This window comes from Podarcis melisellensis (assembly GCF_964234715.1).
Source record: "Podarcis melisellensis genome assembly, chromosome: 2".
Classification (NCBI taxonomy): domain Eukaryota; kingdom Metazoa; phylum Chordata; class Lepidosauria; order Squamata; family Lacertidae; genus Podarcis; species Podarcis melisellensis.
In genome coordinates, this window is record NC_138529.1 from 106,245,853 (window position 1) to 106,259,651 (window position 13,799).

At 49.6% G+C, this 13,799-nt stretch overlaps 1 protein-coding gene and 1 pseudogene across 2 annotated transcripts in view; both read right to left on the bottom strand.

The window, feature by feature from the left end:
- The window catches only part of LOC309364859 (zinc finger protein RFP-like), a 260,032-nt gene that overhangs the window by 176,786 nt on the left and 69,447 nt on the right, over positions 1–13,799 (bottom strand). The window lies entirely within an intron of this gene.
- On the bottom strand, positions 2,300–4,498 carry LOC309365259 (olfactory receptor 2G3-like; annotated as a pseudogene). The gene is made up of 2 exons: positions 4,087–4,498; positions 2,300–3,368 (listed from the first exon to the last, which is right to left on the bottom strand). The product of its transcript is annotated as an olfactory receptor 2G3-like (transcript).

Sequence of the window (13,799 nt, forward strand, 5' to 3'; positions counted from 1 at the left end):
CAGCAGGGAGGTAGTGGAGGAAGTTGCTCTCCACCTCCATCTTCAGCAGCTCCCTGAAGAACCATCATGGAGCCGCAGATGGAACAAAACTCAGACTCAATAATTAGGGGGAAATTTTACAAAGGCTCAAAGGACTCTCCTCCTCCTCACTTGCATAATGTCCTCTGGAGGCTGTGACTTGCACAAGGGAAAGCATGGAAAGAAAAATACTACTTAACTCCTTAGGGAGCAAAAGTCTTTGAATTAACTAGCTATATGGGAATAGGCAAGGTGATGGTCAATACTTCCACAGATTGTATAAGGTCAAAGCCCACCAAAGGGAATCTCATTGCAGACCTTCCTGTAGAACCATTTGACCCCTTGCCTGCCCAAAAAGGGGGATTCTCCAGCAACAGATGGGGCCATAAGATCTTGTCTGTCTCCTCTTCCTTCCTTCTTTATTTTCCTCATCCTGTTAATAAAATCCATTAAAGAGCAATTTTCGTGGTCTTTGTTGTCCAACTGAATCCTACAGGCCCACTGTCTTAGGCAGAACACCAACCTTTTTTGAGTTAACGCATCTGACTGGAGCGAGTCAGCAGTAAATCACACTGAGCAAGTTGGAGTTAACTCTTTACTAGCAAAAACAAGATCTCTGGAGGAGTGTCAGGCCTAATGAGCACAGCAGCTCATCTCCAGTGGGTCTTGCCCCCATGAAGCAATTGCCAAGTCTCCTCATAGCTGCCTAAGCCCCCTCCTCCCCCCAGCAATCTGAGACTGCGCCTGGGTGAAGCTAACTTCTCCCTTTTCATACCTCTCCTGGTTATAGGAGACGAGCAGGAAGGGGAGCTCATTACAGCAGGTGGGCGAGACACCCATGCTGCTTCACCAGCCAGACTCATCTTTACCTCATGGTCTCCCTCCTTTCTTGCTTCAGCTCCTGTCTCTGATTCTGGACTTCTCTCTGCTACAGGGTCCTCTGAGTCACTAAGCCTTGTTACCTCTTCAGCTACAAACACCTTCTCCCTCTTCTTCCTTTGACCACTCAGTGTTGTCCCACCACCAAACCCCAAGCTCTGAGCTGCTTCCTTCCACCATTCCTCAACTTCAAACCAGTCCATGATAGCATTTTACTATGGCTGATCATGTCATGGGAACCAAGAGTGTTGTATTACTGCTGATGGGAGCAGCTTCAGTACTGCAGAACCAGTTTGGCAATGTTCTCCCTCTCCCCACCCTGCAACTTTGGCCTTGCAGTGGATCTTTGGGAAGAAAGACTGATCCTCCATTTTTATTCTACCTAAGAGGGACGCAGGTGGCGCTGTGGGTAAAACCTCAGTGCCTAGGACTTGCCGATCGTATGGTTGGCGGTTCGAATCCCTGCAGCGGGGTGAGCTCCCGTCTTTTGGTCCCAGCTCCTGGCCACCTAGCAGTTCGAAAGCACTCTTAAGTGCAAGTAGATAAATAGGGACCGCTTTATAGCGGGAAGGTAAACGGCGTTTCCATGTGCTGCGCTGGTGCTGGCTCGCCAGCTGCAGCTTCGCCACGCTGGCCACATGATTTGGAAGTGTCTTCGGACGGCACCGGCTCACGGCCTCTAGAGCGAGATGAGCACGCAACCCCAGAGTCGGACACGACTGGCCCGTACGGGCAGGGGTACCTTTACCTTTACCTTTTACCTAATGGTTATATTAATGACAGTCAAACTGAAAGAAAAAATAAAGCTTTAGGCAATTGAAGAGTGCCACAAAGGTGATCAATGATGGTTTTTATTATTATTAAAAGATACTATAAACATGCACAGCCATTGTGTTGAGGATCTAAATATCAGCTGACAAGATCCAAAAGTGAGGAGTACGCTTAGGTCTTGCTTCTGGCTAGACATCTTATTGGTCATTGTGAAAACAGGATGCTAGACTTAGGGTTGCCATATTTCAAGAGGTAAAATTCCAGGCACAAAAATCTGTTGTGCTTTATTAGGGCAATCGCCCGATAGCACCTCTGCTGCCACTGAGCCCTAGACACTCATGCCAGAGCCAGGGAAGCCAGTGCCAGGGCCTGAGCTTGAACCAGAGTTACCCGTGCACATTTTTTTCTCAAAAAACCCCCAAACCAGGACATATGCTTTAAAATGTAAAATTCCCCCAAAATGGGCATGTAGGACCCCCAAAAGAGGGCATGTCTGGGAATTCCCAGGCATATGGCAACGCTAGACTAGATAGGATTTTGGCTTGATCCAGCTTGGCTCATGTTAAGCAACTTGTAGTCGGCCTTTGGGAATAATAATTGCTGAAAGAAACCTAATTCATTGGTTATTCTGTGGGTGACAAAAATGAAAGGGGAGCTTTGAACATTTGAACAGTGCCATATAAGTGATCAGTGAGGACTTTTTATTAAAATATAACCACAAAGCCTCTGAATGAAGCTGGGAGACATTGGGTTTAAGTTCTCTTCATCAATCTTCTTAGAGCTTTGTGCACCTCTTTGTTCCTCAGGGTATAAATCAGTGGATTGAGCATAGTGGTAACAAATGTATAGAAAAGGGAGGCCATCTTGGCCTGGTCACGGGCACTGTTGGACGGGCGCTGGAGGTAAGTGAAAAGGGCTGTTCCAAAAAAGAGAGACACGACAGTCAAGTGGGAAGCACAGGTGTTGAAGGCCTTCCGCCTGCCCTCAGCTGAGCGGATCCTTAACACAGCAGCCACAATGAAGCTATAAGAGACGACAATGAGGCCTAGAGGTGTTACAAGGAACAGCACACTGGAAATAAAGAGCACATTTTCAGTGAACGTGGTGTCAACACAGGCCAATTTGATTAAGGCGGGCACCTCACAGAAAAAATTGTCTATTCGGTTCTCTCCACACCGTGGGAGCCGAAGAGTCATCACTGTTATTATCACTGGGTTGCAAAGGCCACTAACCCAGGCAACAGCAGCCATTTTATAGCATACAGAGTGGTTCATAATGGTAGTGTAGCGCAGTGGGTGGCAGACAGCAGCATAGCGGTCATAAGCCATGGAAACCAAAATAATACATTCTGTGGAGCCCAAAGCGAGGTAGATGTAGAGCTGGGCCACACAGGCACCGTAACTGATGGTCTTCCTTTCCCGCCAGAAGTTCACCAACATCTGAGGGCCCACACTGGTGGTGAAGCAAAGATCAATGATAGAGAGATTGGTGAGGAAAAAATACATGGGGGTGTGGAGATGGGGGTCCAGCCATGACACCACAATGATGGTTGTATTACCCAGCCAGGTAATCGTGTAGCAGGTCAGGACAAGACCAAAGAGCAACATCTCCAAGTGTGGGCGGTCAGCCACTCCCAGTAAAATGAATTCTCCTTCATAGCTCTGATTACCTTCTTCCCACAATCCTTCCCTGTACAATATCTAGAAAAGGAAGAAACAAAAATAGGAAAATACCTACTCAAAATGGAGCTGGAATAAACAGTTGGCACAAAAGCAATAGTGGCATGGTTGCAAGACTGTGATCACCCAATGATTCTCATTCTTGGACATGAGACTCGTCCCCGTTCTCCACGTCCAAGCTCCAGTTAAGTGTACTCTCTACCCAAACTGCTTCTGAATCTATGCAGTATGAATATGAACCAGGAACCATGTGTGCAACAAGAAAACCGTCTCATTTTTACATAGCTTGATGTAGGGATGGGGAACATTTAATGTTGCTGAAGCACAATTCTGTTCAGCCCCAGCAAGCATTGCCAATTTCTGGGATGATGGGAGTTGTAGTTCACCAACATCTGGAGGGCCAAAGGTAATCTACTATTTTTTGAAAAACAACAACACAACAACATTTAAACCAGATGATTGTCAGAAGACTAGGGTGCAGACTTATATGCAGTTTTATACACATTACTTGGCTGGAGAGCTGTGCTGTGTAAATTTCAAAGAATGACCGTGTTTAGGTTAGCATATTTATTTCAGAAGGAGCAAATTACGTAACTTCATTTTAAATTAGAACCTCAGTCAAATGTCTCCTCCATCCCCGGTCAATACACATTTAATCAACATGAAGACATGGTGTAGCATTGCTTTCAACAGTATTGGTGCATGCCCCCTGAATATTCAAACAGTCCCAGATGCTTACCCAGGGTTCTGAGGGACAGCGGAGATGGTGGTGTCTTTAAGAGAGATGGTTTCTTTGCACATATATACCACCTGGGCCTATAATGGAGGGGTTGGCATCATTGCACTCCAAGAGGGTCTTTCTTCTCCCATAGCCACAGCCTTGGATTCCAGTAGAAATCAGGTATGACTGTCCCCCTGTCTTTCTAGGCTGTAGCTTTTTCTCCAGCTTCTAGCTCTCCTAACTCAATTCTGCACTCTGGCCTTGGTCTTCCTAGCTAGCAGGTAGTTTAGGAAGGGAGGCCCACCCATTTGCACAGAGTCACTTCCTTTGTTACCTTGAATCATACTTAGTGGGCCATTACCAGGCTGGTCTAGCTAGTCCAAGAACTGAATCCATGTTGGATCCAGGAATTAGAAGGGGTAGTGCTGTGGGTTAAACCACAGAGCCTAGGACTTGCCAATCAGAAGGTCAGCGGTTCAAATCCCCATGACAGGGTGAGCTCCCGTTGCTCGGTCCCTGCTCCTGCCAACTGCTCGGCCCCTGCTCCTCCCATTGCTCGGTCCCTGCTCCCTTGCTCCTGCAAGTAGATAAATAGGTACCACCCCGGCAGGAAGGTAAACAGTGTTTCCGTGCGCTGCTCTTGTTTGCCAGAAGCGACTTAGTCATGCTGGCCATATGACCCGGAAGCTGTCTGCAGACAAAACACCAGCTCCCTCGGCCAATAAAGCAAGATGAGTGCCGCAACCCCAGAGTCATCTGTGACTGGACCTAATGGTCAGGGGTCCCTTTACCTTTACCTTACCAGGCTTGGCCAGCTAGTCCAAGAACTGAATCCATGCTGGATCCAGGAATTAGAAGGGGCCAGGCATACAGCTTGTTCCCCCTCAAACTCATAACAGTATTTTCATAGAATCATAAAACTGTAGTGTTGGAAGGGACCCCAATGTAGGAATCTCAACTAAAGCATCCATTTGGTTTGGTTTCTTAAAATCTCTTACAAAAGGCTCTTTCAAAAGCTGAACATTCATGACATAAGTGACTTCTTTATAAGTGGACTGGAGTCAGAGAGAATAGTATGGTTTTCTGTTTTGGTATTAGTAGCTGTGAAGTTTTCAGAATTGCAAAACTGTAAGCAGAGATCTCCAGAGGGAATCTCTCTAGGCTTCACTGGGGCAAACAGCTCTTCATATCTAGGATGAGTTTGACTAGTGCAGCAGCTGCAGAATACATGGCTACAATATGAGGAGGATATATGCACTCCTTCTTTTCACCTATAGTTATGGGTGATGTGAGCTTTAGCATAGTTGACCAATCGGTGTCAAAGAAGGATAGACCTTTCTTTATGTATGCCACAGCAGCAGCAAGAATTCTCATCGCGAAGCATTGGAAGACACAAGGATCTACCCACACTGGAAGAATGGCAGACGCAATTGATGGACTATATGGAACTGGCGGAGATGACTGGCAGAATCCGAGACCAGGGAGAAGAGTTGGTGGAAGAAGATTGGAGGAAATTTAAAATTTATTTACAGAAGCACTGTAAAATTTTTGAATGTTGATGGTATTGATTTGAATTGAAGGGGTTCTAGTAACAAGGTTAAGATCAGACTTATAACAGATAAATAGATAAACTAAATAATTAAATTTAATTAATTTGCTGAAATGAATTTTAAAAGGGATACAAAAAAGGGAGATGTGAGGAAGTCAGGAAAATAAGTTAACCAAAAATGTGAAATAAAAAAAGAGGGATTTTTTTTCTTGTATGTGCCTTTTTAGTTTTATCTTTTTCTTTTTCATGCTTTAATGTTTGTAATTTTGTATTTTGTGACTTTGTATTTTTGTATTTTTGCTTTTTCTGTACTTTTCTAATCTTTTATTCCTAAAATCTAATAAAATATTATTTAAAAAAAAAAGATGTGAGCTTTAGTTCAGCAACATCTGCAGGGCCAATGATCCCCCTGCTTTAATACATCACACCTTGCTATAGTAATGTGTGGGGAGAAACCCCACACATGACCCTGAGGTGATTCTTTAGCTCTTCTGGTTTTCCTACCCAGACCATAGCTATGCGATGAACTATATCCTCAAGGGTTACAGAAGTCAAGTCCATGCTATAGTGCATAGGCAGGCAAACTAAGGCCCATGGGCCAGATCCGGCCCAATCGTATTCTAAATCTGGTCAGCGGACGGTCCGAGAATCAGCGTGTTTTTACATGAGTAGAATGTGTCCTTTTATTTAAAATGCATCTCTGGGTTATTTGTGGGGCATAGGAAATCATTCTTCGCCCCACAAGGTCGGAGGGACAGTGGACTGGCCTCCTACTGAAAAAGTTTGCTGACCCCTGGGTTATGCCCAAGCCCCCTCAGCACAGTTCTGAGGTGGACCAGTGATGTTTGCGTTGCCTGCTCAGGTCAGCACCAGCGCCATCCAAACCAGCCAAATACACAAACTGGAAGGATGAGAAGCGTGCATGGGTGCCTGTGTGGAAGGCTGTGGCTAAATGGACACGGGAAGGGGGGGAGTTAACTTGCGGGGGGAAGGAAAGGGAGGCAAAAGTTCTCTCTCTGAGAAGCCTCTCCGCCTGCGTACCCCTCCTCCTCCCGCCTCCTGCCTCAAGCCAGCTCCCTTCTTCTCCTTCTGCCTTTGTTAGGCGCGTGCCTCATTCTAGAGGAGTGTGCTGAGATCTCTCAGGCTGCCTCACAGACAAGTTGGGCTGCGATCGACAGAAATCAGTCAAATGATCTACCAGTTGATCGTGGTCGACCTGTTGGGCAATGCTTACACTGTGAAAGAAAGGCCTGAGGGAGGATGCCAAGGAGATGAGATTATAAGACTGACTTGGAGAGGGGAGAGCAAGCGGTTCACCTAAGTTTAGATTTGCAAAGAAAATGAATGATTTAAACGTTTAGCCTTGACACCCTCCTTGTCCAAACCCGATGCCCTCCCGATATTTAAGACTAAAACTCCCTTCCCTCTTAACTATTAGTCTTGTCAACTGGCATTGATGGGAGTTATTGCTGAAAACATCTGGCAGGCACCACACCAGGGAATGCTGCTCTGTACAGAAATAGTTGAATCAGATGAAGAATGAAATAAGATTGAATGGAGAGAAAAAGCATTCAGGGGGAGAGTGTCAAGGGAGACAACTCAAAGCAGGAGACAGGGATGCAGAATCTCATATATTCATAGCTGTCAACCTTCCCTTTTTTTTGCGGGAAATTCCCTTATTCCAGCGCCGTTTCCCGCTGCTTCCCGCTGCTATCCCAGATTGTTAGATATCCCATAGATTGTCCCCTGGACAGGTGAGGCTGCCGATCCCTTATTTTCGAGGCTGCTAATCCCTTATTTTCAAATCTGAAAGTTGACAGCTATGATTATATTTGGAGACATCTGCATAATGATCAATGCAAAAGGTGGAAGAAAAAGGGAAATGCTCCCCCCAGAAAACTCTTACTTGGGTTGGCTTGCCTAATTCAGTCCAGCGCCTGGGCCCTTCTGTCTCAGCACTGTGTCCCATAGTATCTGTTAGTACCTGCACATCTAAATGACCATAGTAGCACGGTCTCTCTCAAAAGGGGCCTTCTGGAGTCAGGAGAACTGATTTTATGATGTTATCCAGCAGGAAGGTGGTGGAGCAAGTTTCTATCCACGCCCATCTTCAGCAGCTCCCTGAAGAACCATCATGGAGCCACAGATGGAACAGAACTCAGACTCAATAATTGGGAAATTTTATGAAGGCTCAAAGGACTCTCCTCCTCCTTGCTTGCACAATGTCCTCTGGAGTCTGTGACTTGCATGAGGGAGGACCTGGAAAGAAAAATACTACTTAACTCCTTAGGGAGCAAAAGTCTTTGATTCAACTAGCTATATGGAAACTGTTGGTCGGATAAATTTATTTCATTGCATATTGATATTTCTGAGTGCTCCAATTTGCTCTTTGGACACCTCGTGTTGGTGTCACATTTAGAGAACTAGTTTTAGTCCAAGGGGGGGGGGATCTGGGTTCACATCATCATACAACCACAAAATTCACTAGGAATTGATCTACATTTGGATTTTCTCCCACTTGGGTTTTGTTTCCTTGCTATGCATACGACACGGTTCACCCCCCTTGTGGCGATGTACTGCTATTCAAGGCCCTGTCAGTGATATTCAGCAACATGTTTTGGACACCATCATTGTGTATTAGTGGCAGTGCTTTTTCCCTCCTAAAAAACTGTTTAGGGATGCTCTCATTTTCCTACTCATATTGAAATACTGCCCCTCAATGAGGCCAAACTGAGATTTACAAAATGTTTAGGGGTATGCGTACCCCTGCGCCCCCCGAGGAAAAAAGCACTTGTCACGGCCACCCAGGACGGGTCCCAGCTCACAAGAGACCTCACTCCGTTGCAGTTTATTTACAGGAAAAGTTTATTGAAGATTTCTGCTTCTCGTACAGTTCAGCATCGTGGCCGTACGTCTGTCACGTTAGACCGCTGAAGTCCCCTCTGACTCCTCCCCTCTTCCACACCAACTTAATAGCCTGGCTCTAGACCACCTCTTCCTCTCCTTTCTTTTCCGCAGGGTCTTCCTGCCCCCCTGGGTTCCCTCTCTCCGTGACTCGCCTGAGGCTGAATCCTCTGCCGCCTCTTCCCCCCTCCTTCTGGCTTTAGGGCCGGGCTCCTCCCCTGAGCTCTCTCCACTTCCGCGCGCCTCTACGTTTGAACTTGGCGCGCGTACGTTGCTGCTGACCTTTCTTTCGACCGCTACACCACCCCTTGTTCTGCTCTCCACCCTTTCCGGCTGAACACCTTGCTCCAACCCCCTTTCTCTGTTCTCTCCTAATCCTGCTCCCTCCGAGAGGCTGACGACTCCACCCCCTTTACTCCGTTCCGGCTGAGACGCCTCTTGCTGCGTCTGTCTTCCACTGGGCTCCTCTCCGCTTCTCCCTTCTCCTCCCTTTTGCTTGATTAAGGTAACCCCCTTTTGAGAATCCTCTGACTCGCTGCTCAGACTCGTGGATTCCCTCAGAATTCCGTCATCTTCTTCCTCATCCTTCTGCCCCTCCTCCCACTCGCTCTCCGTCTCCTCTGTCATCTCCTCCTCTCTCCCAGAAACCCTGACATCCATCCCCCCCTCGAAGCCCCCCCTTCCCCCCTCCCGCTCGCCGGGTGCAGGTTGAGGAAAACGTGGTTCTTCCGGGGTCGGTTCAGGATACAAGTTGTCCACTTCAACGTTCTCCTCTGTCATCTCCGTATATGTGTGTTCGAACTCGGGTTCCCCACCCACAGACATCACAGTCTCTTCCTCCATCACTGCTTCTCCTGGCGCTGCCTGCCAAGGACCTACCATCCATCTCTGACTCCATGCCTCCCTTGGCTGATCCACCCACCAACAAGGGCCTGTCTCCTCCCCCCCCAGTCTCGGATCCCTGGTCGGGCTTGTTTCGGGCGTATGGCCCTCGGGTGAGGAGAAACCCTCGAACGTGCTGTCTGACAAAGTGGGCGTGAAAAGCCAATCATCAAAATACTCCTCGGGCATGGGCTTGTGCGGAAAAAGTGCATGGAACTCCTCCTTCAACAGGGGTTCGTCCAACGCGTAACCCGGCACCCAGCTATTGGCAGAGGCCGGAGAGCCTTCCCTGGCTAGAAAATATTCAACTCCCTCCTCCCCCCATCTCGAGTCCAGTATCTCTGTGACCTCGTTAAGAGGTTCTGGTCTTGGCGATTCCCCCCCCTCAGGCGCCCTCCTACGTGGCTCTGGGAGTGCTCCTGACTCTTGAAACCTGTGTGGGGTTTTGTAGGGAGTGAGCACCGACCTATGAAAGACCGGGTGCACCCTGGAACCCTCCGGAAGGGCTAGACGAAAAGCCACCGGATTGATCTTAGCCTCAACTTGATATGGCCCTAGCTGCCTGTGTCCTAACTTCTTCTTGGCCAATGACCTGGCCGGCATCGCGTGGGCTGCTAACCACACCCAGTCCCCAATCTGGATGTCCTCTCCCGCCCTCCTGTGCTTATCGGCCTGCACCTTATACGCCTGTTTTGCCAGCTCCAAATGTCTCCGCAGCTCCTCGTGCACCTCTTGCAACTCCGCTGCAAACTGGTCGGCATCTTGAGGCCCCCCCCCTCCTGGTGCCGCAAATCTCGGGAAGGTTCTGGGATGACGGCCATTGTTCGCGAAGAAAGGCGTCACCCCGGTGGATGCGTGTTTCGTGTTGTTGTAGGCGAATTCAGCCATCGGCAGATAGTCCACCCACGCCGCAGGTCGCTGGTTGGCGTAGCACCGCAGGTACTGCTGCATGATCGCGTTGACCCTCTCCGCTTGACCGTTGGTTTGTGGATGTCTCGCCGATGTCAGGTTGATTTTGACGTGCAAGATGCCCAGAAGCTTTCGCCAGAAAGTGGAAACAAACTGGCGCCCCCTGTCGGACAAGACGGACTGCGGAAGTCCATGCACTCTGAAGACGTGATCGATGAAGAGCTTTGCGGTCTGTTCTGCCGTCGCCACCTTGGCACAAGGGATGAAATGCGCCATCTTGGTGAACAAGTCCACCACCACTAACACCGCCGTCTTACCTCTGGAGCTGGGCAGGTCCGTAACAAAGTCCAACGCTACCCTCTCCCACGGTTGCTGCGGTGTCTCCAGCGGTTCTAGCAATCCCGCCTGCTTCTGGTGCACTGGTTTGGACCTCTGGCAGATATCACACCTGGCGACGTAGTCCGCCACCTCTCCTCTCATCTGGGGCCACCAAAAGTCTCTAGCCACCAACTCCATCGTCTTCTCTTTGCCGAAATGGCCTGCACTAGGGGCGTCATGCAATTGTTGCAGAACCTTGGCTCGAAGATCGTCGGTGGGCACGTAAAGGGCACCCTTACGAGTCAAAAGTCCATCTTGCAATTGGAACTCATCGTTGTCTCGCGACCCTCCGCGTAGCTCCTCCATCTTGGACTGTGCAAACTGATCCCTTCGCAACGCGCGTCGCACCGCGTCCAGGTCGACTGCGATGGTAGCGCACGTCCACGCCTGCGGTGCGAAAATGTGCTTTGCTGCGATTGGAGCTGCTTCCTCCAAGTATTGCGGCTTTCGGGACAGCGCGTCTGCAATAACATTGGAGTCTCCTGGGATGTATTCTATTTTGAAGTCGAAATCCGCAAAGAACTCCGCCCAGCGCATGTGTCGCTGGGTCTGTAACTTAGCCGTCCGCCAATACTCTAAGTTCTTGTGATCCGTGCGGACTTGCACCGTGTGCTTGGCTCCTATTAAGAAGTGTCGCCACGCTTTGAAAGCTGCATGAATGGCCAACAACTCCCTGTCCCATATGGTATAATTGCGCTCCGTCTTGCTGAGCTTCCGGGAGTAGAACGCACCCGGTCTCCAGTTGCCTTGTGAATCCTCTTGCAAAAGAACGGCCCCAACCGCTCTGTCTGACGCATCGGTCTCTACCCGCATGGGTCTGCCGGGATTCACGTGGAGCAGCTGCTCTTCGGAGGCGAAAAGACCTTTAAGCGTCCGGAAGGACCGCTCCGCTTGTTCGGTCCAGGCGAACTTCTTCTTCTTGGAACTGAGGGTGTCAGTGATAGCCGCCGTCGCGTTCGCAAAACCTTTAATAAACTTGCGGTAAAAATTGGCAAAGCCGATGAACCTCTGGACCTCTTTCCGATTTCGAGGGCTTTTCCAGTCCAACAGCGCTTGAACCTTAGCCCTGTCCATGGCCAGTCCCTCGTCGGACAACTTGTAGCCAAGGAAATCAACCTCTCTGACATCAAACTGGCATTTTTCCAACTTGGCGTACAACCTGTGGTCCTTCAGCCTCTGCAGGACCTCCCTCACGTCCTTATCGTGATCCTCCGGCGATTCCGAGAAAATCAGGATATCGTCGAGAAAGCAGACACACTTCTTGTAGAGGAGACCTGCTAGCACGTGGTGCATAAATGCTTGAAAAACGTGGCTGCCATTTTGGAGACCGAAAGGCATGACTCTGTATTCGTATGTGCCCAGAGGGGTGAACATGGCGGTCTTCCACTCATCTCCTTTCCGGATGCGGATGAGATTGTAAGCTCCACGTAGGTCCAGCTTGGTGAAAATCTTGCCCCTCCTGACGGTCGCTAAAAGGTCGTCAATCTTGGGCATGGGGAAAGCTTTGGGCTTAGTCAAGCTGTTTATGAACCTGTAATCCACTATAAGCCTTTTTTGGGGCGTGTTTTTCTTCTTCACAAAGAACACAGGGCTGCCACCCGCTGCTTTAGATTCCTGGATGAAACCTCGCTTGAGGTTATGGTCTATGAACTCCCGAAGCTCTTGCATCTCGTCTTCCGACATGGAGTACAGCTTGGCAGCAGGCAGTTGCGCCCCTGGCACTAAATCAATCGCGCAGTCGTAAGGTCTGTGAGGCGGCAACTTGTCAGCTTCCTTCTCACAGAAAACCTCCAAGAAGTCCTGGTACTTGTGAGGCACTGTTTGCACCATACCCAGATGCAACTGCTGCTCGGCTTCTCCTCCCTGATCGGTCTGAAAGCAATGCTGAGCACAATACGATGAACAAAAGGTGATCTGCCGCTGGTACCACGCAACCGCGGGACTGTGCCTCTCCAGCCAACTCATGCCTAACACGATGGGTGTGTCCGATAAGTGGGTGACATTGAAACTAATAAGTTCTCGATGGTTGCCAATCTGCATCATCATGGGAGGGGTTTGCTGCACCACTTGCCCCCCCAGCAACTTCCTGCCGTCTACCGTGACCACGTTTAGAGGCGTCGTTGCAGGCAGGAGCGCCATGTTGTGCTGCTTAACGAACTGCAGTCCCACGAAGTCGGCGTTGCTTCCCGAATCGATCGTTATTGGAATCTCGAGGAGTCTCCCATCAGGCAACTGGAGTGTTGCTGTGAGCAGAACTGCCGGTCTGGGAGGCAAAGGGTCCACGCTCTGCAGTGATGCTGGGGGCTTGTCTACAGATCCGCCTGGCTGAGCCCCAGTAGCTCTGCTTCCAGCCAGGCACTGTCGTTTCCCTGAAGCTGCTCCCCTGGTTGCACCTCTGCTGTTATAGTTGCCAGTGCTGCAGTGTGCTTCTGGAGCCTCTGGGGGCACTCTTTCGCCATATGGTGCGCACTGTCACAGATGTAACACTTCCTGGTTCCTCTAGGAGGCTTCGCTTTGGCTGCACCAGGGACAGGGCTCTGGGATGGCTTCTGAGCCCTAGCACCACCAATCTCCATTGGCTCCTCGCTGTCCTTCCCCATTGGCGAGGGGTGCGCACGGCTGAAATCCCTGTGCACAAAAGGGAGAGTCCTCGCTTGCGCACGCGCTTGGGGCCCGTCCTCCTCGTGCCACGGACGTCCCTCATGTCGAATTCCAATAGCTAAAGCCCGTTGCACCACGTCTTCTAGGGTCTGGGGTCTGTCCCCCCTAGCGATCTCATCCTTGATGGGGGGGCTCAATCCCTCCCAAAAAAGATCTCTGACCGGCTTACTGTCCTTTGGCCAATCTAAGGCGGTGAGCAATGCAAAAAATTTAGAGTGGTATTGGCGCACAGTCGCTTTCCCCTGCCTCAGCCCGTGCATTTGACGGCGCGCAATGTCCACATCCACAGAGGATTGAAAACAAGAATCCATCGCTTTGATGAACGCAGTTGAATTGCGACGGGCCGGTCCATCTTCGCGCCACAGATTGCGTAGCCAAGCCCTGGCCTCCCCATGCAGGTGCGAAACAATGAACCCCACTTTCTCCTCCTCATCTTTAAAATCGTGAC